At 45.6% G+C, this 27,068-nt stretch overlaps 1 protein-coding gene and 1 non-coding gene across 2 annotated transcripts in view; one reads left to right on the top strand and one right to left on the bottom strand.

Moving 5' to 3' along the window:
* LOC144178691 (uncharacterized) overlaps nucleotides 1-27,068 on the top strand; it is a 266,572-nt gene that overhangs the window by 21,468 nt on the left and 218,036 nt on the right. The gene's annotated exons all lie outside the window — the stretch shown is intronic.
* On the bottom strand, nucleotides 23,162-23,234 carry Trnat-cgu (transfer RNA threonine (anticodon CGU)). The gene has a single exon. It is a non-coding gene; the product is annotated as a tRNA-Thr (tRNA).

Here is a 27,068-nt window from a genome sequence, read left to right as displayed (position 1 = left end):
GGATTTCGATGATACCTCCATCGGATAGATGCCGTTTTCATAACACGAGGGACCGAGGTTCGATTCCGACCACGGGAAACTTTTTTTTTTGTCTTTCCAATTGGCTCCACATTGGCTGCCCCGCCGCTGCTAGCCCCGTACCCCTCGGGCCTTTGGGGTGACCCAGGGGCAAGGTTGCGGGTTTTAATGGCGTGCAGGTCCCGGGTTTTATTACTGGGACTTCGCTAACCACACTTTTTTTCTTGAGGCGCGCACTCCCAACACCTGCTCCAGCTCATTGCCCCCTCGTCACTTTCCCTCACACTTCCAGGTTTTTTGGGCGACGGACGGATATTGCTGCGCCTAAACAGCTCCGCGGGTAAATACCGTGCCTAGGGAAGCTGTACAGGCCCGAGCCTATATAAAGCTCGCTATTGACAGTTTTATTCTTAGCTGGCAGTTTCATTGGGGAATTTTCCTCGACAGTCTTGGGATATTCGCAGTGTTCCCCTCCCAAGGAGTACTTACGTGTCCCCTCCTTCAAAATTTGTGGAGGCAATCATACCATTCGAAAAGGAGGCGCACGTTTTGCATTTCCAAACTTACGTGTAGTTGATACGGGACTTTTTTTAATTCTGATTTACAGCCCAGGCGCGAAAGGTACGCGTGTTTGGTTTTTTTTTTCTTTTGACATGCTAGTGTTCCATTCAAGATTTGCTCCATGCAGCAGAAAAAATTGCATCGGAAAATTCCCTCTCTCCATGACACGTAAGGCAGGCGACGAGCGCTGACTCAAGACGGAACAAAGCCTTAATACTAACAGTAGTTTCTCTGGGGTTACGCTAAAATGTCTTCCCCTATAATTATGTTCTTGTTTACCTTGTTAACAGGTACGCCACGTTTTTTAACTAGTGCATTTTTTAGTTAAATTAAGAATTCTTGGCTTGTTAATTATCTCACCGTAGATCGTTTAACGCGAATGCCGCACTTGATACGGAAGCGGAGTCTTTGTTCTCCCCTTTTCTTAGATTAGCTGGAAATCAGAGGCGTGCAGCGTAACACTCATCATGTCTTGATTCATTCTTTTCTTGGAAAGCGCTCCTGTGAACGACTGCAGTAATGACATTCGGTCCGCGAATCACTTCTTAACCATACATGTGTAGGAGCTAAGCCGGATGTTATAAATGCTGCCCGATCATCTTTCCGCAACAAAAATGACGGCCGCTTATAATGAAACAGCCACTTTCTGTGCCATCGTACGTGGCTTGAACGGAGCCTGTAATGGCGTTTGCCCATGAGTGATGGCATCCTCAGCCTCGGTGCTTACGTCGTGAACGAGCGTCGTGTAACTTATTGCGTATTGCGAAATAATCACCGTGTCCTCCGTTTCCTAGACAGCAACTCCTCACGGCTGACTCATTCGTCTCCACAAAGGCAGATGATTCCTGAGGGTGCGACGAAGGACTTTTGACGTACAGACGGTACGGAAATTAAACAGAGTTCTGGATCACCTATCGAGGAGAATAGGGGGCGCATCCTACTCTGTGTGTGTGGGGCGCTGCTTTGGATGGAGGCAGTTGCCTCACACACCACGCTGGCAAATGGCTATGGGCACCGCTGACTTGCTACACCAACTATTCACATGCATGCTTCTGTCCTCGCGCTGGTTCGCTCATTTCGCTATGCGGATCACTGCTACGGGGCGAAGAAGTGCTGTTCCTTGTACAGCCTTCCAAACTTTTAACAATATCATGGGAGCCACGACCGATCGGCGTGTCAGCGCCTTATCGCGGTGTCCAGTAGCGAAAAAGGCGAGAGTACGCGCACGCGCTTACAACTATCGGCTGTGTGAGCGTCGTCTGCTACGCTATTCTCCTTAGAGCAGCACACCCCCTGCTTTTGTTATCGACGGAAACCCTTTGCTAGGCGGAAAAAGAAGCTAAGCAGCGTAGACGTTCCTGAAGAACGTGCCGCACAATTGATACGAGAGAAACATAAAATTCCCATTGGAGGTACGCATGTGCCTCGAATAATTCCGGTTTCTCGTAAACGAAGTCATGCAGATACATATGGCAGGGGGTATATCACTGCCGAGAAAGCAGCGTAGTCGACTATGCTCGCACAGGATAGAGCTTTATGCGCGTGCTCGCATACTCTCGCCTCTTTCGCCGCTGGACACCGGGATAAGGCGCTGACACGCCGATCGGTCGTCGCTCTCGTGATATTACAAGAAATTTGGGAGGCTGTACATCTTACCAGACACTGCAGATAACAGTTCCCGGTTTTAAAACACTTTGAAGCCCCTGAACTATTTAATAGGTGATCTACAGGGTGTCTCAGCCATCGTGCACCAAGATTAAAAAAAAAGAGCAAGGGCGCTACTTTACGGAAACCTATAGTCCTTAAAGTTTCCAGTAGAGTGGAGTAGCGGTCAGTAATTTTTGTTAATAAGATTTAATTATATAAATTAATTATCTACCTAAAAAAATACTCTCCTAATCATTGAACTGTCAACCAAACACTTGTAGGTACCACGAGGGGCATCTAACTGCGGTATTTTCAGCGGCGAACAAATTGCGTGCTCATTTATTCTGGCTGATAAAGAAACCCCACGAAATATGAAAACTACCACGTGACGGCGCTCCCAACGTCCCGAGTAGTGCGTGGACACAACGGAATTTTGGGCAACAAAATTGCTGACTGCAATGCTGCTGTGCCCGCTCTCTACGGTGGCACAGGTAACTCACTCGTCCCCTGCCAGGACATGAAACCGCTGATACGAGAGAGACTTCACCAACAGGAGCTTTCAAATTGGGGCAAACGAACGCACAAAGACTACAGGTTATAAAATAACACATCACTAAATAGTACAGGGATTAATAAAATAGATGCACTGAGGTGTCCATGTTGCAGACTGCGAATATAAGCTGCACTCACGCAACTCGTCTTTTGAACGGCACACTACTTCTACTACCGTACTACGGTACTACCGTAGAACAGATGCCTTTTAACATATCTTGTCAACGCCGGATTCTAAAAAGTCCTTGTTTACTGTGCGTAACCACACAGCCTCTTAGTGTCACGGGTGGTGGTGAGGGTTATGCGCCGGGGACTCAGCCGCGGAACTTACCTTGACGTTCCACGCACCTTCCCGCCTCCAGCATTGCTAAGTTCATCTGTGTGCTCTGTGAGAGAAGGCATACGGCATGTCTTGTGTTACTGCCCGAAGCATACAACTCAACGCGAAACAGCGAAAAGAACTCTTGCGCGACTGCTACGCGGTAACTCTTTAGACCTGCATCACTTTCTTAGTCCGTGGCAAAAACGCGCTGATGTGGCGCAAGGTGCAAAGGCTCTTTTAACTTTTTTGTCTGACTCGGGATTATTTGAGGTTCTTTAAATTTGAGATCCTCAGAATTTTTTTCCCCTAAATCTGTGAATTCTTTCTACGTTCTGAACTGATTTCCTTTTCTTCTTCCTCTTATTCAATGTAGTACGTACTCCTTCCCCCTTTATTTCTTTTTTCACCTCACTATGTTCACTCCATCTGAAGTAGGAAGCCCCGCGTTTTGTGGGGCTGACCCCCCCCCCCCCCAGTGTAATTAAAGCTTTCCCTCTCTCTCAGCCACTAATGAAACCTAACTGATTGTTGGATAACACTTCATGGTGATCAAGAAAACTAATCACAGATGAAGATGTTTCTCCAAGATCAGAGCAATGCACGACGGTACAAAATGTACTTCGATAGTTCTGAATCATGTACTTTAACCAATTTCTGTGCAAAATACGAGTGCTGTTCTGAGGAATTGTGGCGCCATCTGTGTTTTTATCATGGTAGTAACAATTATCACTGCGGCTTGCTTTGAACGGTCAACATTTCGACATAACACATGGAGAGATAAACCATCGATACCGGGAGATTTACGCCTATGAAACCCGGGCAGAATACAGCAAGCATCGTCTTAGATACACCCCGGCAAGCAAGCTGAATCACCGATAGGGTGCTGACAAGTTGCAGATACAACTGTGGAGCTTGACACACTGTTACTGGCAGATGAAAAATGAATTATATTGGTTAGCAAGCGTATGCTCCAAAATTTGCGGCAATCACTCCATGCGGCAAGCATACCGTGACCCAGTATTTTCCCATGCTATTTTCTCCCCATTCCTGCCGTGAACCAGAGCTCCTGTGTCATCTGATGCATTAGCAAGAAACCCTCGGATTTTTAATCTCTTTGAAGGCTAACAAAATGTAAAAGAAAATCTCTGTCATGGGCGAACCTCCCAAACAGATAATGCGAATACCTAAAATGACGTTTTTTTTTTAAATAACTTCCCTCGACGACAAACAATGATATTTAGACACATTAGATCCATATAGTTTCCAGAAAACACAAATTAAATGTTGTAGCGATAATAAAAATGCGTCCTTACAGAGCCAGGCCCGCTGCTGCTATTTCAAAAACGTGAAGCTCGTTCAGCGACACCGAGAGTGTTTTTAAGGTGATGCGGGGCTTGAACAATTCTCTAAAAAGCCCGCGATGCACGTAGGAGAGATGTGAAGTAAGGAAATTACAAAGGGGGAAAAGATACATGTACACAAAGTTACTGACCTTCACATGCATCAAAGCTAACAGTCTTTGGAAGTGGCACGCAGCCAACCATTTTTGATCTAAACGTGACGGGGGGGCTCAAGGCCCTTCGCAGTTGACTAGTTATACATCGCTTCCGTTACGGGGTGATGTTACGGCTAAGAAATACGACCTTCTCGCCATGCATACAAAAGAACGTTGGAAAGGAATACGACAAGCAGCAGAATCAATATAACTATTTTGAAAACATTATCCTTTACATTTGCCTTACCGGACTTTCAATAAGCATGTCTTTAATGAATCAAACTCTAAACGCGTTTACACTACGGTAAAATTAACGGTTTGCTTTTCGCGGCAACATAAACACATAGAAGCAGCCCCCCTAGGTAGACCTACGGGCTTTAAGAGTAATGGATTTGTGGCGCCACCCATTGAAAAGGTCTAGCACTACCCTCACTCTGGCTGCCTTTTACTACGCATAGATGGCAGCAAGAGTATTCTAAAGCGCGCTCTGGGAAATTATTAGCGCGTAGGCGAACGTTTTCTTGGAGAAATACCATTTTCACACCAGGACACGACATTGGGGGTTCAGTGCCCAAAATTGTAGGCTTAATCAGTTTGCATTCGTACCCGTATACACCTTTCATAAGCGCTCTTCTTTCGTTTATGTTTTAGAGTAAGGCTCAAAAACTATGTAGGAACGCACGTCTATGAAAAAGCGGAAAACGGGTAAGTTTCTGGTATGCTTAAAGCTAAGTACCGCTGTGACAAATCGGCAACAAGCCAGAACCATCCTAGACACCTCATTTTTAGTTCGTCTTTCATGGTTTATTTTGCGATTTTAAATCAATCTTTCGTTAGGTGGTCCTGTAAATCACTTTCCGCGACCTTGCCCTAAAAGACCATTATGTTTTATATAGACATGCAACCGGGGAGCAAACTAGCATCCAATCCAAACTAGCATCCACACTAACATCAAAACAGAACATCAGACATGTCACGCATAAATTTGCAGCCATCTTGGTCTTTACGTGTAATAAAAAGAAGTGAATTATTTTTCGCAAACAAAAAAAAAGTCATGGGTAATTTACCATGCGTGAGGATGCCCTAGCGCACATAACTTCACGTGGACCTATACGGCCAGTTACTCAAATGGGTTAACAGGAAGTAAATAAGCCTAACCAATTATAACGAAGGCATTCATGCAACAACTCGACAAGTCAACGAGACCAAACAAATGCCCACAGTAAAACTAGGTGTTTTTGCATGGCTAGTATGCGAGTGTATACACAAATTGCAACTAAAGCATTCTTGCAACTACTCGACAAGTCAGCGAGACCAAACAAATGCCCACAGTAAAACCAGAAGTGTTTTTGCATGGCTAGTATGCGAGTGTATACACAAATTGCAACTAAAGCATTCTTGCAACTACTCGACAAGTCAGCGAGACCAAACAAATGCCCACAGTAAAACCAGAAGTGTTTTTGCATGGCTAGTATGCGAGTGTATACACAAATTGCAACTAAAGCATTCTTGCAACAACTCGACAAGTCAACGAGACCAAACAAATGCCCACAGTAAAACTAGGTGTTTTTGCATGGCTAGTATGCGAGTGTATACACAAATTGCAACTAAAGCATTCTTGCAACTACTCGACAAGTCAGCGAGACCAAACAAATGCCCACAGTAAAACTAGGTGTTTTTGCATGGCTAGTATGCGAGTGTATACACAAATTGCAACTAAAGCATTCTTGCAACAACTCGACAAGTCAACGAGACCAAACAAATGCCCACAGTAAAACTAGGTGTTTTTGCATGGCTAGTATGCGAGTGTATACACAAATTGCAACTAAAGCATTCTTGCAACAACTCGACAAGTCAACGAGACCAAACAAATGCCCACAGTAAAACTAGGTGTTTTTGCATGGCTAGTATGCGAGTGTATACACAAATTGCAACTAAAGCATTCTTGCAACTACTCGACAAGTCAGCGAGACCAAACAAATGCCCACAGTAAAACCAGAAGTGTTTTTGCATGGCTAGTATGCGAGTGTATACACAAATTGCAACTAAAGCATTCTTGCAACTACTCGACAAGTCAGCGAGACCAAACAAATGCCCACAGTAAAACCAGAAGTGTTTTTGCATGGCTAGTATGCATTTGTAAGAATGGGCAGAAAACATCAGCAATAACAGCGAGCAAGTTGGGGACACAATAACCTACATCAAAACAATGCCAGCAAAAATGGAGGTGGTAACTGTCTACAATAGGGGCGTGCATTGATCATGGGGCTGTGAGGGGCGCTGCTTGCGATATAATGGGCTTCCAACTGAAAAAAAAATGCAGCGAAGAAGGCCTCCTACCAACAAATAAAGTGACATTGTCGAATACTTCGCTTGTTCGTCTGAAAGTGGCAGATAATTACGTAGAATTGGGCCTGATGAGCAAGAGGTTAAAATCCGTAGATTTTTAAGCTTGTGCATTTTCTGGGAAATAGGGTGGAGCCCAGTGTCACTCAACAAAGAAAACCCAGTTTTAACGACGTAATTGGTGGTGAGATGTTTGAGTGGCGCCCCCTGGCACTGACGTTGGCTTAGGGACTCGCGCCGCTGTCGGCCGCTACACTCCGCTTGTGAGGGGCAGCAGTGCCCGTGCTAGAAATCGCCCGCTTTGATGCTTTAGGGCATTAAAAAGCGTATTTCTGGTAATTCAGTTATTTTTGCAAGCTTCTGACACATCTGAATAATATCAAGCTGTATGCCGCACTGGTTTATAACACACGAGGAGAGAGAAAACCACTTTCTTCAGAGCATCGGTCAGAATATCGTGTGTAACTCGTCCTTTCTGCCTTATTCGTGAGGTTCTGCGCTCAGAGCTCCTCGATAAGTATTTAAAATGCGTAGGCTTCCTTCCCTACAGTATTTTCCAGATGATTTTATGAAGGCTCCACAATCTAATGCTACGTACAAAGCAGTGGACCCCTACACGAGCATCGCAGCCCAGGAAATAAAGCGGCTGTCTTTATTTCTTTTGTTGTCGTTGACTTGTATCAGACGAATGTTTTTGTTTTTTCTGTGCCCAACGCATTAATTTCTCTGCACCGCCACAAACGCCTTATTATCAGGTTTGTGGATGTTTGGAAGGCTCACAAAGATCGTATGGATATTTTCTTCAGGCTGTGTGGCATAGATTCCCTTCTTCACAAATTGGCTTTCGTTATGGCTGCGTGCAAGAAACTGCATATCCGCAGCGTGCGTTGTTTATTCACATGCAAAATACAACGATGAGGCTTGTGCTATACGCCACCGCGATCGCGCCCCAGACAACGTTGTCCAGAGTGGACGAAGTCGGCTTTCGGGGTCTGAATTTCTATCGTAACCATCGTTATCATAACGAACTGGCTCTTAACCCGAACAAATATGACATGATTACGGTGTTGAAGGCTTGATATACTGGATAGTGAACGCAATAAACAGTATGCGTGCATATATTACAGAAATCGAAACTGATGAATATTTCTAAGCAGCTCTTTATTGTTTTCCAACCCTTAATCCAGGCGTAAAGAACCAATCCTGGTCTACTCAGAATAGCGTTCTATGAATTGAAGAAAATTACGCTTTTACTGTTGTCGTGGACTGAGGACCCGGCCCTCTAATCAGGTCGGTTTTACTGTTAAAAAAAGTTTTCTCCCCCTACAGGCAGCTGCAGACTAACACATTTCCACATGGTACATTACTACACTCAATGCATCCGACACTGCACACATACACTTGTAAATTTTGCGTGGAGCCATGCACTCTCTACCACATGGTATGGGAGTGCCGCCACACACCATCCCTTGCCCCAAACCCAAATCCCTCACTTGAGCAGTGGGAGGGTCGGTTGACCAGCTCCAACCCGGATCACCAACAACATCTGGTAGACCGGGCGAGACAGGCCGCCAAGACCCAGGGCTTCCTGGACTAAGGAGGTCCCCCACCTGGCGGTCAACCCAACAACATTGACTGCTCAATTAAATGTTTATTCCTCCTCCTCCTCCTCCCCCGCCTTATCTTACTCCTCCTCCTCTTCAGTTCATTTTTTCTATAACGCATGTCTGAATATTGGGAAGATATGGCTGTGGGAAATGTACGAAAATATCACTCCAGGTCTGAACAACCATAGTGTTACTGTATCTTTACCGCAGACGTGACTCGTTTGGCTCGATAAATCTCCATACTAGTTAGAGGCCTGGTATAAAACCAACACGCGCCTATACACTCAGTGAATTATTTAGAATTCAACCTACAGTTTTTGCAACCCATAGTGCATGTCGGCATACTTTCATGCGATGAAAGCGTAAAGCGATACAATACAACAATTTATAGCGTTCGGCAAGGTTGCAAAAACTGTTTTAGCGTACATATGATTACCGGGAATCGTGATGCCTTCACCGAAAGCCAACAGCCCCGAAGGCCTGGAATTTGTTTTGGTCTTGTATTTTCTCAGTTTACTGCTACTAGCGGCTGGCTGTTCCGTTTGTTCGAAAGATTGGTTAATATAGAAGCTGACGCCTAGCTCCGACTCTTCGCGCTCCCCACAGGACCGGCTCCGCAAGGAATAGGGCTACGCCGGCAATGTTTCTTGCGTAGCGGTGTCCAAAACTATACTTTAACTCGTTCCTTGGGCTAGTGTATGCGATCTTAAGTCTATTATTATAACGAAACCTTACGCACACGCAAAATCTGGTGCGGACAAGCATCAGACGTCAACCGAGCGCAAAAAACTTCAGAGAGAGAAGCAGACGACAAATGCGAGAATCCCTAAGCCGACGCCACGGAGGCGCGCTTCGCAGCGCCGCCGGTGGTCGCGCTCACCGCCAATATGGAACCGAGTATAACAACAATTCTCTTGAGTTCTTTTAACGCAAAGATGCAGTTTGCGGTGCTTGTAATATGGTGGTGTCAGTTTCTGGTTGAGCGTACGTAGGGTATGGACATTATCCCATGGGAACTTTCAGTCCCATGACCACGGCTTTTCATCGCCCTGAGGTACGCGTTCTCCCGTCATGTACAAGAAAAGCGAAGCATTTTTTCTTCTTGCACGACGAGGAGGGGAGGGGAGAGGGGGGAGAGGGAAGGGGTCCAGAATAATCATACACTCTTACAAATCGCCGCCGGTGGGCTTAACCACAACACTCCAGAACGGCCAATCATCGGCAACAAATGTGCAGATTTGTCCGACTGACGAGGCCCAGCCGGCGATTAGAGCAAAATGTAGTATCTGCGCTGTGGTACAGCTGAGATGCTATATTTTGTCTAATTACAAGCTTGGCCTCGTCATTTGCCAAATTCGCACATTTAGCCCCGATGATTGGTCGTTCTGGAGTGTTGTGGTTGATCCCACCGGCGGCGATTTTAAGAGGGTACAACATATATTCCTAGCTTTTAAAGGGACCCTGCAACACTTTTTTCAACTCTTGTTGAAATCTGAAATGCTTGCAGAACGTAGTCACCTAACACACGCAGTACTTAGATTAGGGGGTCGCACAGTAACTCAGCCAAAAATCACTGCCTTGTGCCCATCAGATAACTTGAAAACTAACTCCAAAGATTTTTTCTTTCTTTCCCGGTCTTGACGTTCTTCGACGGCTTGAATTAGCTCACTCAGGCCATGTAGCGGCTGTTGGCCTGTTTCCCTTCAGTTGCAGCAATAAACGCTTTTCGATAGCAACTTTAAAAAAAAAGCCACCAGAAAAACAAAGTAGAAATGGAAGGCGTATCTGGTGCGACGAGCAAAGTACGCAGGGCCGCTCCATGCTGGCGATAACTACAGCGATGCTATAGCTTTCGCAGTGGTTCCAGGAGCGAAGGAAAGAGTGAAAGCGCTTATCGAAAGTGTTTCAGTGCCCCTTTAATTTCAGAACAAAACAATGTCTTGTCCCCTACGCTGTGACATTGTGTTATTCGGCTTTCCTCTTGCACTGCTCTACCAGGGTTTACTTTGTCAGCGTTTACACCTGAGACCAGTTGCACGACAGCTCAAGTTTTTCGATTGCACCCTCGCATTTTCTTGTTACTGGTATTCTGTGGTCTCACCATACACCGAACGTCCAGCTGTTGCGTTTCAAGCTCTTTCTAAAGCCACATTCGGTGCGTGTGCACGTAGATTGAACAACCTTGAACGTTAATTTGTGATATCAGCCTACTCTAAGTCAACTGAGTGGAGGTAAATGAGCGTAGACAGGTGGTGAGCACAGACGGCAAAGAAAGCAGGTCTATTAAAGGGAGAAAACAGCTATCTGTTGACAGATTGCATAATAGCATAGATTGTTGGCGTTCAGGTTACAGTTGTCTTTTGAGTGAATACGTTGTGTTCCAGGACATAGTGTTGCTGGGAAGCATTGTTATTTCTGGGACTTTGCTTACCAGTTATGTCTACCGTAAAGCATAGTACTCACTGAAATGTCTATTATTTGCTTGTCCAACTTGTAATAAATGACACATAGCATTACTATTCACATTCCAAAAAAATCTATTTTCATTATACATAGGCCTGCGGAGAGAAAGCCTATAATTACATCAGGGACTTCCTTTCGCATCGTTCGGCAACGGTGGGACTTGGCAAATTACAGAGCGACAAATTGGACGTCACCACAAAGGGCACTCCGCAGGGCTCCGTCATCTCGCCATTACTATTCAATTTATCAATGATGCACCTACCTGACCAGCTAAATGCCATCCCAGGTCTCAGGCATGCAATCAGCGCCGACGACGTGACCTTTTCGATTACTAAATGTCCAGCAAGCGTACAACAGGACGCCCTGCAAGAAGCTGTTGACTGTACGGAATCGTATCTGAAAAGATGTGGGCTCTCTATTGCACCGGAAAAATCTTTTACCGGAAAAAACATTTTAATTCGTCAAATCTTCAACTTAGCGCTGGTACTGCCAGCCAAGACGTCCACAGAAAAACGTTTTCAGTTAGGAATCCACGAAACATGGCAAGAACTCACCGAGGCGCATAAAGCCAGCCAGATGGAGCGACTCAAGCTTACCCCGACCGGGCGAGCTACCTTGTACCGCCTCGGTTACGAGCCAAGCGTGGGACCTCAAAACCAAGAACGACGCATCCCCCATGCCCTGAGGGAATACATCATGGTTGAAAACGTCCCGCGCAACATGCACCCGGTTTAGCACAAGGGGCGAAGGGAAGCCAGGGTCAAGACCTTGCGAAAAGCCTACAGCAAGGACAGCTCAACAAGATACGTCGACTCGGCGAGGTACCCGGCAGGAACCAAGTGGGCGTACGCGGTTAGTGTGACAAACAGTAAATGAGCTGACTTGTGCTCAGCAACGGTCAATACAAATGACACCGACTCGGCGGAGGGACACAGCTGTCGTGCTTGCCAACACCCCAGTACCAGATACCCAAGGCCGCGTGACCGTCATCACTGACCCGCAAGCGGCCTGCCGTAGTTTTCTAAAGGGCCGTATCTGAGCGATTGTCTTGCTCTACTTAAAAGTACGGAAAACTCTACTGGACATTTATATCATTTGTACACCAGGTTACGAGTCCTTAGAGGGTAATGAAGCAGCAGGTACCGCAGCCCGAGGCCATTCACACCGGGCTTCAACCCACATAGGCACTCACCACTCTGCCGATAACCACCCGTCCATCCCCAAGCGCAGCAGAGACATATTAGAGCACTACAGACTATCAAGAATACGATACCCGCCACCCCACCCGAACCTAACCAAAGAAGAACCCAGACAATTCCGGAGACAGCAGACAAATTAATTTCCGCACTCAACACAGCTGTCCAGTATACAACCCATGGTGCACGCTCTTCAGCTACGACTGCAACTTTTGCTCTGGGACGCCCAACGCCCTGTACCACATGGTGTGGGAGTGTAAAGGCGTCACCGAACTACCTGAAGTCCTAGCACCGACACAGGATCAGTGCGAGGTCCTGCTGACAAGCGAGGTCCTGGAAAACCAGCGTGGCCTGGTGACCAGGGCCATTCGAGCTGCAGCTGGCTATGGCATTCCGGACTAGGGACACCACCCACCATGGATGACCGACAACCATCCGGCGCCCCTTCTTCCCGTTAAGTGGGAGCAATAGACGTTTCTTCTTTTTCCTCATAGATACACATTTTGCAACATCAATATCAAACTTTCTCTCTACGAAACGCTTTTGAGAGTCTCGCCACTTCTTTAAGGACGTTAGGTGACCTTGGACTATTTAAACGCGAAAATTATGATATGTCCGTCTGTCTGTCCCTCGATTCAGCCCCCCGCCCAAAAATAAAACGAATTCTTGAAAGAGAAGTTTATATAGGGAAAACTTTTATCCACCAACAAATCTGGAAACAGTTCATTCCTGACAACATTGTCCAGCACAAAGAAACCTTTAGGAATATTTGAGCCAAAACATCAATAAACAGGTCATATTTGCAGTGTTTCTGAACTAAAATACACGGCTGCTTGATCACAGCAATATCAAATAAATAAATACGCGTTGAAAACAATCCTTTGGACCAAAAACACAAAAAATTAAGCCGTTCTACTCAATGTGAAAGCTGTTGGAAGCGCAGAGCAGTGATTCGCCATAATGGGCTGAACCACCGTTATTCGCTTACCGCTACCACCCCATGCATTTCAAATTTCACGCCTTCGCAGTGCTCGCGCGCCCCCTGCCTGAAACTGCGCTAGCGGGAGTTCTGTTCTCTTTGTGCTTTTCTCTCCGCACGTGCCGGCGTTGCGCTGCCACATTTTGCGTTTACTATCGTAAAAACCAACCCAACGGGCGTGCTTAACTAAAGGCACGCGGGCGCTGCCGGTTAATTACGTACATTTTTCCTCAAATGTACCTATAGTTTTCTTTGAGCTAAACAACGGGAAGATGTATGACAAGCGCCAGCATTTCACAAGTTTCGAACGCTTATGACAATATAAACCGCTTGGATTTCGAAGCCTCTGGGGTACGCCGCGAACAACAGTGTTACCCCGGGACGTCGCCTTGGTGCTCTATATACTTGGGTCGAGCGAGGGAGCTAGGACGGCGAGGCGAGCGCCTAAAGTGACTTAAATGGGCTCGCGCGGGACCCCAGCCCTCGTGGCGACATTCGAAGAAGTCCAACAGTAACGAAAGGTTCCAGTAGATTGCGCAGGAGCAGCGGAACGCTGTAAAATTCAACTGACTTGAGCAAACCCCCACCTAGTTCAGCTTGGTAGGAGCGAAGCGGAAGGGGAATAGCGGGAAAGGGGGGTAAGGGAGAGAATAGAGGATATTACGTGGCAGCGGCGACAGACGAATATCGTCTTTCGACGATATTTGCAACAAAGTGAGCAGATACGCGGCAATTTTTTTTGGTCGGAGCAGGCCGCCGGGCGGCATGTTGCGGAGCTCTGTTGTTCGGTAATAAATGTAATTACCCGAAATTTACCTGTGTAACGGACATAAACAGTAAATGGGAATCTCAACAAGTGAATTCTGGAATCACGTTTTTCAAAGGCAAGATGATAACTTGGTTCATTATTAATATGGATGTGTGACCTTCACACGTTTGTAGATATTACTTCTGGCCGATTAGTGCAAACGTCGAAATGTTTGTGTTTAGGCATCAATTTGTGTTATAGCTTTTGGTTTCATGCTCACTTCACATCACGCATATATAAAAAGTATCAATCCAGCCCTATTATCCTCATGAAGACTCTGAATCCTGGAATGAACTGGGCTGTGCTTAATGTTCTTGAATTGATAGGTCTGGCAGCCATTTCAGCTTTTACCCCAATCTCTTGCTAGTACATTCGTGTTCAGATAGCCAACGCAGGTACTATAAGTGGGTGAGGAACATATGTGACATAAAGTTGCCATCTACGGCTTTGGCCAGTGCCGGGGGAGGACAAATTTCTCCTGATATAAAGCCCTTTTAACTCTTTCCTTCGCATCTGGAACCACTGCGAAAGCTATAGTTATCGCCAGCACGGAGCGGCACTGCGTGATTTGCTCGTCGCGCCAGAAAGGCCATCCATTACTGCTTTGTTTTTGTGGCTTTTTAAAGTTGCTTTCGAGAAGCGTTCATTGCTGCAACTGAATAAAAACCGGCCAACGGCCGCGACTTGGCTTTAGTGACGTAATTCGAATCGTCGAAGAACGTCAAGACCGGGAAAGAAAGAAAAATCTTCTGGGCGAGTTTACAAGTTATCTGATGGGCATAGAGAAGTAATTTTTGGCTGAGGTACTTTGCGTCCCCCTAATCTAAATACTGGGTGTGTTGGGGGACTACGTTATGCAAGCATTTAAGATTTCAACAAACAAAAATTGAAAAAAGAGTTGCAGGGTCCCTTTAAACAATCAAGGAAGATGGAATGCGTCTGCAGCTTTTTGAGGGGACGCGTCTCAGGTTTAGAAGGGCACTCATTGCTAAAGAGTTTACAGGACACCTGAGTACTTCCTACAAGACATGAATCGAAAACGTTAATGTGCAACTGAACGCCGTTAAGTGCCCCGTTGCACGCCCATGGCGCTCTCCGCCGCACAGAGCCCCTGGCTCGCTGGTGAGTAGTGCGCCGCTGGGCGACAGGAGCGGAGGTAACCGGAGTGGAAACCTCGCAGCCGCGAGTGCGTACATCAAACCGGTTTAACCATAGGTGTTTACAAGGAGAGCTAGAGCTCGCTGCAGCCGCAGTCTTCGCTTTTTCTAGTGACTTTGAGCTGTGGGTTGAGTCACGTGACGAGTCACAGCCAACGGGAATTTAGGTGCCGTTTCGCTGCTACAGACGAAGACGCCAACTTTTTCGCTCAATGGGTCACTTAATGCCCTCGCACAAAAAGCTGCTCGCACATGGCCCCAAAAATAAATAACAATTCAACGAATAGTCGTTGATTGATTTGCTGGATATCTCACTATGATTCGCGTACAGAGTAAGACACAACAAATTATGAGGGACGCAGGAATGCATCCCGAGTGCCATTGTAAAATAGTCCTGTGAAAAATTTGGCAAACGCAGAGTTCACGCGTTTCAGAGCAATTACGTTGATTTTCTAGCAGCGACAGCTCTTAACAGAAGTCCCACGTTTTCAACCTTCGTCAGTGGGTCAGTGTAATGCGAAGAATTCGCGGATCCCACGCATTGAAAATTGAAGCAAAGCTTCGTGCTTGTGCACTGATTTAGTCACTTGCATGTTCTTGAGGGGGACGAAGACTGCCGCGTCATCGGAAACGTCGCGCGGAGGGGCCGTAATCGTCTGTTTCCGAGCCCGCCGGCGATTTTTCCTGCGATACCGAAATGACCCCTGTGTATCAGGTGCTTGACCTTTCATGTTCCGCTTGTAACTTCTGGGCATAGAGCTCATGATGCTCGCTGTATTTAATGGCCTCCACGCGTAGTTAGTTACCTTGTCGTAACACTTCGAGCCAGTACGCATTCGCCATCTGCTCCACGCGTTTCGCCGGGTAGCGAAGACGCTTCTGTTGGCCGGCACGTTGTTGAGACCAGTGCTTTTCGGTGTAGGCAGTTGCGAAACTCCGCCTCAAAAAGCGGCCCGCCCATAGACCCCCCCCCCCCCCCGCTTTGGATCGTGCGTACGGTGGCGCCCCCGTTGCCACCGCACGCACTACTAGAAAAACAAAGTATTCAAACTGGCAATTTGACAGTAAAATTTATACAAAGGTGCATAATTGCATATTTTTTTGTATTTTTTAAAGATATTCATTGATTTCTTAACAGCGGTTTGTTTGTTGCGATTGTTTCTGCGTATGAGCAACTGCCTCGAACGATTGGCGCTTGTGCGGGCACTCCGGCAGAACATAGGTCCGACCTGAAGTACTAAATTTGCAGTTGTCGCTTGGCCTACATTACACTGTATGCCAAAACTAATCCAGTAGCTGATAAAGTGGCTCTAAATAATCTTTTAAAGCTTTCGTAAAGCCTTCGAATTATTCTTATTCTCTTTTTTTCTTGCCGCCGGGAGACCGCAGAATACTCGCAGTTTACGTAAGCATCCAAATGCCATTTGTCGCCCAGGTTGTCGAACAGCGAACCACGTTGTATAGTTTATTTTGTCACCAACAGAGGCGCCACTGTACGGAAAATCCAGAACACTGGACCAATCGTAGGGCCACTTTTTGATGCATGGGGCCTATGGCGAGTTTCGAAACTCCTATATCAAGTAACTCTGGTTGAGGTGACAGCTGCAACCGCGGAGCCTGTGATACACGAATCAACTGTTCAATGCCTCTTCAACGACTCCGGCGGCGATGCACATAGCCGAGCGCAATCCGGTGGTGTAATACCTGTGCTACACGGTCGTTTCAGAGGCCTTCGGTAGGCCGTTGAACCGACTGTTTATCGAGTGTTTCATTGTAAATACATAGGGAGCAGTTGTGGTGGAGAGTCCAGTTGTCAATTGAAAGTTACCATGTAGCACAGGCCAAAGAATCCCAGCGGCGCGTGTGAGCAACACCACACCAGCAGCAGCACCCGGAAAGCCGGGAGAAGCATAGACAGCTTTGCTTCAAAACCCGAGGAGAGGAGGGCTGGAGTGGTTCTTGTATTGGGACAGAGAAGGTTCTAGCATCCCAAACAGGCCTGGAAGCGAGAAAAATGGATAGGCAATTGTCCGAGCTGCCGCGAGACCAGCCTCTGAAGCGGGATCGATAACGAACAGGCGCGCTGGAGCCTGGGCTGGTATGCACACGGAGCGATCATCATCAGACTTTGCGCACAAGCTGCTGCCACTCCGGAACCGGCGCTTACGCAACTTTACTTCATGCGGGGACTTCGTCCACTTTCAATTGCGGTCGTCTGTCGGGTATAAATAGGAGTGCCGAAAATGGGCGATGAGAACGCGTCCCTAAGTCAAGGTTTCGCGTAGCGGATGATTTAGGAAGCGATTAACCACGGCCAGCTCTCGCTTGATTTTCCCTATCGCGAAAACACAGGAGCACCATTATTTTTGTCATGCCCTTTTTAATAAGGCCTCCAGTTCAATTCCATGGTATTGAACTCAGAAGTCGTAACGGCACGGATGACGCGATCTAGGGCATTGATACCCTTGTTTAACAATTTTGCATTTTTACCCGAAGCAAAGTTTGCTTACTAATCCCGGTTTCAGTGACATGGTTGGCCTGTTTTACTCCTATCACAAGTGCGCTCGAATAAATCATAGAAGCTTGCGTTCGCGATACCCCACTCAGGCTTAAACACACACACCCACACCCCGGGCGTTCTCCCAAGCACACACCCGCACGCGCGAACACAACATTATTTCTTCTCTGTAACGGTCTGTAAGGGTCTGCCTTGTCTCCGAGGGTTCAGGGATATGTTTATGCTTGTGAGGTAATAGCGAATGCTATTGATGCTAAGCCTTCTGTAGCCAAAGAAGGCTTAGCATTTAAACACAATCACCAGAGATAAATTCTAAAATGGAAGATAGGGTGAGTCAGTACATTTTTAAAAAGTCTACACTGCGCAAAACAACGAAACGTGAGAAATAGGGTACGAACAGGCGCTTTAAATTCGTTGAAGTTGTTTGAAATTTGTGAGCTAGCAGCGCTTTGTAGGTTCGCGCTCTTTTCCTTGTATTTCGTCCTTTCTGGCTGTTTAGAGTTTTCCAAAATTACTTTCGACTGTCATTATTTTTTTCTAATTTGGAATGCCTTGCAAGCGATTGAGGTGGGTTTGTAAACTAGTCTCGTTAACCCTCGGATATAAAATCTAGTTGATTGCACTTACCCGTCCTATTCAAATTGGAAATAAAATACGAGAAAATAGGCTTTTTTGAAGCTCGTTTTTACAAACCACTACGAGCGCATGGTTACAGAACGCAGTCAACCATGGGTCTAGACCACAACTTCCTTTTTATTCGGATAATACACCATTATAATATTGAGAAAAACATGTTTACAGAGCTGGAGCTCACAATCCGTTGGCGCTCTAGCGCGCATAACTGGGACAAAGACGCTCCAGATAAGCTTTTTGTTTTTTGTCAAAAAAAGCAGGAACATTGTGCGTTGTTACTCGTCAATCTCCGAAAAGCTCTCATAATTGAAAACTTTCGTGAATTCAAGTCTATCTGCTCAGTGAGCTTAATTCAACAAGAACGGGCTGTTTCAGAACCCATAGGAAACGTGCACGCGTCCTTCTCGGGTAGTTTCTTCAGCGTATCCGGTGCGAACAGAAGCAACCTAGGGAACAGACATATGGCTTGAAACGTAATGGCTTCTTGGTTGTTATTCTTCTCAATCCAAACTTCAAATTTCTTCCTTTTTTGTTTCTTTCAAGTTCCGACCATGTAAGCGCCTTCATGTATGCTTCCTGAGGAGTTTATTCTAGCGCAAACCCGGTATTCAAGGCTTGGTTGGGTTCAATTTTCGCAGATGGTCTTGGGTTTAGCGTTTTGAGATTTGCTTCTCGTGCGCTCTTGCCCGAATAAATAATCAGGAAGGGCATCCGCAATAGCGGTTATAATATAATTCTAGGACATATGTCATGCGTCAAAAGAATGCCGTTGTACACGCGCCGAGGGGAAGATAAGCCGGAAAGATTGTTCTGCCGTGAAATTGTCTGGAATCTCTTGTACGCACGTGTTGCACGTCCGCTATGTGAGGTTTCCATCATTTGGACGCATCGCGTGTGAAGCTTTTTCTTTATTGCAACGATAACGCACTTCCTCATGCCTGACAAAAACAGGTTTCCTTGTGCCAGAGAAACGAATAACGGAGAGCTCTCGAAAATGATTCAGAGCCGAGGAACAACGTCAGCCCTGCATATAATGTAAATTCTGACAGCATTGATTGTTGGGACCGAGAACGTATACAACTTGTGTTCCGGAACTGGAAATTAGTAGCTTGTGATGATATTATTTCAGAAACGTATTACGTCAAATCCAATCACCACAGTCGACGACAAAATTTAGTTTTATTCATAAATTGTAGTATATATATATATATATATATATATATATATATATATATATATATATATATATATATATATATATATATATATATATATATATATATATATATATATATATATATGGAAATAAAGAGATTGACAGTCAATAATTGCCAGGACAGCAAAGGGAGGATGCGGTAGGTAACTGAAACGGATAAAGAATTTTCTTTCATTCTTCCAAAAGTTCCTTATCCATCTCAATGACTTACCGCATCCTCCCCTTTGCTTTCATTGGCATGCTTGACTGTCAATCCTTATTTCTGTACTATTTCAACGAGCCCCTCATTTCCCATTCTGATTCGCTCTCTCCCTCTCTATCTCTATCTCTCTCTCTCTCTATTTATATATATATATATATATATATATATATATCAACACCCCAAAACTATTGTTGGTCAATTCAGAACTAAAGGAACAAGTGAGTATTTTACGCGTGGGTATATCGGCAGTGGCACAAGTGGCCCGATTGTGCGATTATCATCGAACTCATACGGAAATGCAAAGGGCGAGACATAACATGTTCATTAAGAGCCTCTAGGATGAGCACAAAACGCCACCGAGCGAGAATCGAGCGAGAATCGATAATGCTGCAGGAATTTCTAGTTAACAAGCGTCATTGCATTGTGTGACAGACGCAGGAATTTCGCGTCATTTGGGCTCTGCCAAGACGACCAATTTGAGAAAAATAGACTTCATATGTTCACCAGATGGATTCGAAGACGCCAGGCTGTTTCTAAAAAAGGGTCACTGTCAATACACCTATTGTGGTTTAGATGTAATTCTAATGGCCGAAGAAATTAACGTTTAGGCATAAAATTCGTAAACTCTCAAACAAACTGACTAAATTGAGGCCTTTTACTTTTAACTTTCATAAATCACTTTCATTTTCAATTCGGGTATCATATGAGTAGGACATGAATATTTTGACTTTTATCGCACTGCAACGAGCCTCCTCCATAACGTTAAAACCAAGCGAAACCGCCAGCAGCTTCACATTACTAATAAAGGATCGGGAAAATAGAGGCAGTGGTCGAAACAGGAAATTAGATTATAAATGTAGTTGAAACGCTGGTATGCTGTGCACAACATAAATTGCCCATGGAAAAAAATTCCTAGTTCAGCTTGCAGGTTGTGCATGCCGTTTCGCTGTGGCAATCTGCGCAGGAACGTCATTAGGTATTCGGCACGATCGATCAAAATGTCTCATTAATATCGGTGATCAGAATATTCATGGAAAGTGGGAACTAACAAGTGGGGATCTACAAGCGCCTCTTGGAGGAGCCATCAATGGCGGACTTTGGTAGCTTTAGAGCTCTACCTGTACCTGTAACTGCACCTGTCGCTGTAGCTGTGCCTCAAGCTGTGCTTTGCGCAATACGTTCAAATGACGTTCGCGGGCATTTTTCTCTCTTTGATTTATATACTGCAGCATAAAAGTTACAGAAGGAGCGTTGCTGCACACCACCTGATATTTGTGTGCTTGAGGAATAAAAGCTTATCTAACCAACCAGTGAGTGCTCAAACGGCGGTAAAATATTAAACAAGAAGTCTACGAACGCTCCCATAGTTGTCATACGAACAGCTACGAAGGATCTTCTGAAGGAAGGATCCTAGCGCGGAAGGGCTACGAGAGTCACAGTGTACCTGCAAAAGCTCCAAATGCAATAGTACGTCCGAAAATTCCAGCTAAAGGAGCTATAGTTTGCGTTTTGTAATGCTTCCAACACTGTCTTGTAACCTTTCTAATGTTCTCAACAAACAAGAATGCTAAGCACTCTTGTTTGTGCAGAACGTTACAAAACAGTTTGAAACGCTTATCCAGCGCAAACACACCAGTAAGTATGGGTGGGTTCTTTACTCTTGCGCCTAATCTTTTTTTTTTTTTTTAGTGCTGTCAATCTGAGCGACCGTATTTCTGCATCACTGACCAGCGCCTATTTTTAGCGCAGTTCAAGGAAGAATGTCAAAAAATTCATCCGAGGGTCACCTAAGGGATGATGCATACTATTCATCAATGGCGCAGACACCTCCCCTAACAGATTGTGAATGCGTTTGATAAAACGGGTCTGTATACAGACCAGTATAGATGTATCAGTATAGATGTACCAGTATAGATGTATTTCCGCGAGCTTCAACTTACGGCGGCGCAACTTTAGTCTAAGAAGATGAAGGCGCCTGAGCAAATAAAAAAAATAACTGTGGGTGGTCTTTTGCTTGCTCATTCGTTCAATATATATATATATATATATATATATATATATATATATATATATATATATATATATATATATACAGTCGAACACGGATATATCGAACTCCAAGGGGATCGCGAAATAGTTCGATATATGAAAAATTCGATATAAAAAATATGGGCTCTGAGACCTCACCTATGACGGACGATCACTTACCGATCGGCGCATTCATGAATGACAACCAATTCCGCACTCACGACGCAACAGGACGCTTTATTTCCGTAAAAAAAAATCGCTGATCTTGGCCTGCTTCTTCGTCCTGGAAATGAAATGAAAGACGCTGATCTCGATCTTCTCGAGCCTGTCCAGGTGCGACAGCCCAGTTCCTTCCATGTCGTCGCAACAACGGCGAATCAAGCTGAACGCAGCGGCCACTTCACCCGCGGAGTACGATCGTGTAGCCGCCTCCTCGTCCGGACGATCTTCGCCGCTCGAGCTATCGGCCTGGGCTCCTGCGACCACAGCCACGATATCCTCGTCACCGAGGCTCGCAACAGCCTGAACATTGGTGTCAGCGTTCACGAAGTCGTCGGCAGACACTCCGGCTGGAACAGCAGCCGGGAAAAGGGATGACAACTCACGAAACGTGTCGCCCATGCACTCGTTGTCGTCGTCGCCGTCTTCGCAAGCTTCGGAAAGTTCGGCCGTCACAAAGCCTGCTTTCCGGAAGCAGTTGGCCACAGTCTCCTTCTTCATGCCGTTCCAAGCACCTGTCATCATATGTATGGCCCCCAGTCGGGGCATCCCTACCTCGCACTGCCACATTTTCCCAGCGTTCGGGCTTGTGTGACTAGAGAGATTTAGCATACCGGGCTCCGTCCGCTAACGCTACGGCGGCCGGTAGGGGGGCCCGACTGGGCAACGCAAATTCCTTCCGGTAGGGGGGATTAGTTCCGCGATCCAGTCTTCGCCATGCCCGCGCATTCCTTACATCCTCCTCAACCTTAATCGGGGGTGCAGCGACCGTCGAAGAGCACCTTCCAGCTCGCGCGGCGTTCGATATACCTAATGTAGGGAAAAATACGGTTCGATATAAACGTACGAATTCCTATACTTTTACACAGAATTTTCAAGGGGATAATTTATGAGTTCGATATAGACAATAATTCGATATACCCGTGTTCGATATATCCGTGTTCGACTGTATATATATATATATATATATATATATATATATATATATATATATATATATATATATATATATATATATATATATATATATATATATATATATATATATATATATATATATATAGAGAGAGAGAGAGAGAGAGAGAGAGAGAAATAAGGATTGGCAGTAAAGAATGCCAAGGAAGCCCCGGGGGGACGCGGTTGGTCCTTCAAACAGGCAAAGAATTTTGGAAGAAAGAAAGTGGAGAAAAAATGTCCGCCAGGTGGGATCCGAACCCGCGACCTCCAGAATACGCGTCTGATGCGATGACCACTACGCTACCGGCGGGACTGTTTTTCCCCTCCACTTTCTCGGGTATTTATGTTACGGGATTTGGCAACAAATCTCTTGACATAAATAGACGCCTATTCTGGAGGTCGTGGGTTTGGATCCTACCCGGCGGGCACCTTTTCTCCCCTTTCTTTCTTCCAAAATTCTTTATCTGTTGCAATAACCTACCGCGTCCTCCCCTTTGCTTTCCGTGGCGTTGTTGACTGCCAACTGCCAATCCTTATTACTGTATTATTTCAACGAGCCCTTCATTTCCAATTCTCATTCGCTATATCTATATATATATATATATATATATATATATATATATATATATATATATATATATCAAAAAGTAGAGTGTAGAGTCCGACGCAAGTCTCAAAAAACAAAAACAAACATGTTTACTAACGTTTCGACTGGTGGTCCAGTCTTCATCGGAGTAACATTTACAGTACACTGCAGAACGCTTTTATAGGTGCGTGTAGAGAGAGGAAGTTCCGCTACAGTGCGCCCTCTTTAAAAGAAATACGTCATCATTCAGCAAAACAAGAAAAAACGCAAGACATACACATGAGCGGGAATGCACTGCCCTCTCTCTTTTTTGGGAGAAAAGGTGCGCTACAATGCGCCCTGTTTAGAAGTATTTATTGGCAAGTGGTACAACAAAGAGAAAAGAAAAATGCAAAGGGACGTCTAGGAAGGAGGCAAATTGGCGCCTCTCCTCATAGGAATTAACAGAAGATTCGGGGGCGGGGAAGAGAAAGGAATAAAGGCGGCAGAACGAGATAAGGAAGTGGGGAACGCGCGTCAGCACGTCATCGCTTTTCGTCTTAGGAATGTGTCAACAGAAGAAGCGGGGGGGGGGGGGGGGAGGGAAAAGCGCCAGAACGAAATAAGGAACTGGGGAGCACGCGTCAGCACGCGTTCGCTTTTCGTCTTAGGAATGTGTCAAGTGAAGCCGGCGCTATGTGGCTAAGCTGGCGCTAAGAGGCTAATTGAGTGAACCTGGAGAGATGAAGCCGGCGCTGGTATGCCTAAAAAGAGGATTGGTCACGCAAGAAGCGAACGGAAGAAAGGCGAGTAATTATTGTGGCAAACGTGTCAGCGCGCCCACGCCTTCGTTCAACCCAGAGGATGCGGTTTTGAACTTAGATATGAGATATGATATATATATATATATATATATATATATATATATATATATATATATATATATATATATATATATATATATATATATATATATATATATATATATACCGTATTTACTCACGTAATAATCGCACTTTTTTTTACAGAACTATGATGCAAATTTAGGGGTGCGTTCATTACGCGAGGTAAATTTTTCTCGAAAAATGTTTCAGTGCAGAAAACGCAAACAAGTTGGAGGTTAGAATTTTTACGATAGGTATCATGAACATAAAAAACATAATAAATAAATGCATAATAAAAGTTCCACAAACCACCGCCAGCCTGCTAAGTGACGTAAAATGTAGTGCTGTAAAAGTAGTAAATGTAGTGACGTAAAATATAATGCGCGCGGAAGTGCCTTCACGTGGTATTTTTCGTATTTCGCGGGTTTTCTTTATCAGGCCGAATAAATGAGTACGCAATTAGTTCGTCACTGGAAATACCGCAGTTAGATGGCCCTCGTGGGTACCTACAATTGCCTCATTGACACTTCAATGATTAGGACAATAATTGTCGAGTTAGATTATTAATTAGAATTAATTAGTGAATTCTCATTAACGAACAAATTACTATCCGCTTCTCCACAGTACTGCAAACATTATGCACTAGGTTATCTTCGAGTAATGCCATTGCTCTTTCTTTAAATCTTGGTGCATGATAGCTGCGACACCCTGTATATATAGGGTGGGTTCGAAATAGAACTTAATTTTCCTTCATAACGTTGGCACAGCAGAATCATCATAACTTTCTGTTTATGAAGTTTTGTACAGCATACAGTACGCATCTACGAGTGTGTACTAACTCTGCGTGTATGTAACGATCTGCAAGTCTTCAGAGCACGCGCTCAGGTTTCTTGCGGCGGACCCTCCGTGGGATGATAGCGCACAAAGTTAAACTCAGTGCGCTCGCACGAGAATGGCCTTCCACTCAGTGATTCAGTGAGTTATTGATTTATCGATCGCACCTGTTCACTTAGTAAAATTATGGGGTTTATTCGCAGTTTTATAAAGCGCCATAGAAAAGAAAAATTGGCGCTACTTGCACTAGTGGCGCAAGGCTGGAGAAACAGCAGAGCCGATGGCCTCTCACCCTTCATCGGCGACCCGCCTGTTCCACCTCACATAGGTTTCTGAACTTGCCGCTGAAAGTTCTCCTTCACAGGCAGGCCCGGATCGTTTTGTCCGCTTCAGATCTCCCCGAAATTTGACCACATCAGCATGCGCTAGAACACGCGACACGCGGCAACCGGCTTCAAGAATTCGGCGTCTGCAGCGCGAACTCGGTGTCTGTGCTCCCCACTTCAGGCGCGAACGCACGTGAACAGGGGAGGAGAACAGCACACGAGAGATCACTCCACGAATGCTGGGCAGAGTGTTCTCGAAGGACGAGCTGGCCGACGTGGAACTGGCGCTCCTCACGATGGGCACGCTCATGTGCCCTCGGTATTTTTTCTTGGTGTTTTTTTTTTTTCCTGGTAACGCTCGACGGCGGAAGGAGGCGAAGGAGTAACTTTATGCGTTCCCCAGTCAATTGAAGACAGAAAAGTCCTTCTCTCCCGTCGGCCCTAGCCGTCGGCCAGAATCTCTTGAGATTCAGCAGCAGCCAGTGCTGGACCGATGATCTCTCTCTGGATCTTGGGATCCGGGTTTCGTAGCAAAGCCTCCCAGGATTCTGAGGTATTCGTATTTTCGTGCAATGCCGAACATTTCCACACCATGTGAAATATAGTTGCTACGTCATCGTAAAATTTCCACAATGGTTACAATATATCTGTGTGTAGCTTACTGTACCGCGAAGGTTCGAAAAAAAAAAACCCGTTTTTCATTTTGCGCCATACGGCTTCGTCATTTTACTTAGCGCCCTGTTCGTTTCACGGTAAATTTTTCATTCCAGCTTATACTATTGGGCAACTTGATACGTGCGCATATACTCTCCAGGGTTAATTTCGTCAGTGGTATGAGAGGTTCCGGGTAACGATCGGTGTGTGAGACCTTGGGCGACCGAGTGAGCCTCCTCATTGCCTCTTCCGTGGTCGGCCGGACCCCGACAAGTACAACCTACTCTTTCGGTGCTCCTGCCCGATTAAATATCTGGGCAGCAGTCTTGGTCACCCTTCCAAATTCGTTATTTCTCACCGCATTTTTAGAGTCAGTGAAAACTCCCTTGACCCCTTGCTGGCTAGCCGCAGGCGCTATGACTAACTCTTCAGCTTCTGCTGTTGTGACGCCGCCTATCGTGCATCACGTCAACGGGGAACCATCTCCGCTCAGCGCTACTGACAGGCATGCCACTGTCTATATTTTGCTGCGTCCGTGTACAGCACGTTCCTTTTACACGCTTATGTGGCCTGAAGATATTCGGTTCTAGCCTTACGTCTCCCTTTGTGAAAGATTGTGTTCATAGTGGGGAGCTGGGCGAGTTGGTATGGCGTCATTCTGGGCAACAGCGCGAAAAGAGACGTGGACGAAAGGAACGGACCCGGACGAGCGCTGACTCTCAACTAGATTATTCACGCGATCCGTGCGGAAAATAAGCGTTTACAACCGGAGAGAGAGAGAGAGAGAGAGAGAGAGAGAGAGAGAGAGACGCACAGCACCGTGTAAATCGAGACATACATTCAAATCCAACACACTCCCTCTTACGGTGTTGAATGCTGAC

This window comes from Haemaphysalis longicornis, unplaced genomic scaffold, assembly GCF_048455015.1.
Source record: "Haemaphysalis longicornis isolate Haplotype H1 unplaced genomic scaffold, Haemaphysalis longicornis Haplotype H1 scaffold_4, whole genome shotgun sequence".
Lineage (NCBI taxonomy): Eukaryota > Metazoa > Arthropoda > Arachnida > Ixodida > Ixodidae > Haemaphysalis > Haemaphysalis longicornis.
This window is presented reverse-complemented; position numbering and strand designations above follow the sequence as displayed.